This window comes from Aptenodytes forsteri, unplaced genomic scaffold (assembly GCF_000699145.1).
Source record: "Aptenodytes forsteri isolate BGI_AS27 unplaced genomic scaffold, ASM69914v1 Scaffold236, whole genome shotgun sequence".
In the NCBI taxonomy this organism is placed as follows: Eukaryota; Metazoa; Chordata; class Aves; order Sphenisciformes; family Spheniscidae; genus Aptenodytes; species Aptenodytes forsteri.
The window spans coordinates 268,991-269,244 of record NW_008794456.1 but is presented as its reverse complement, the minus strand read 5'-3'; the positions used below and the strand labels follow the sequence as shown (position 1 = coordinate 269,244).

The 254-nt window shown below is 74.8% G+C and overlaps 1 protein-coding gene across 1 annotated transcript in view; it reads right to left on the bottom strand.

Moving 5' to 3' along the window:
* Positions 1 to 254, bottom strand: part of ATP6V1B1 (ATPase H+ transporting V1 subunit B1) — a 15,561-nt gene that overhangs the window by 8,643 nt on the left and 6,664 nt on the right. The window lies entirely within an intron of this gene.

Genomic DNA, 254 nt, shown 5'->3' with positions numbered 1-254 from the left:
AGGGGGAACCTTCCCCTGAGCCGGGGCAGGGAGGCTGGGGGGGCAGCAGGGCCAGCCTGGGATGGACTTTGCGCCCCCCTGCCCGGCCTCTGTCCCCTCCCGGGGGACTCATGCCTGGACCCCGCATGGGGACAAGGGGACCCTGCCTGGAAAAGGAGCCGGGGGCTCCCTGCCCGCTGCCGGGGAGCCGGGACCTGTCCGGCCGTCACCGTACGCTGCCGTACCGCGCTCGACACCCGCCCCCTCCCCGACAC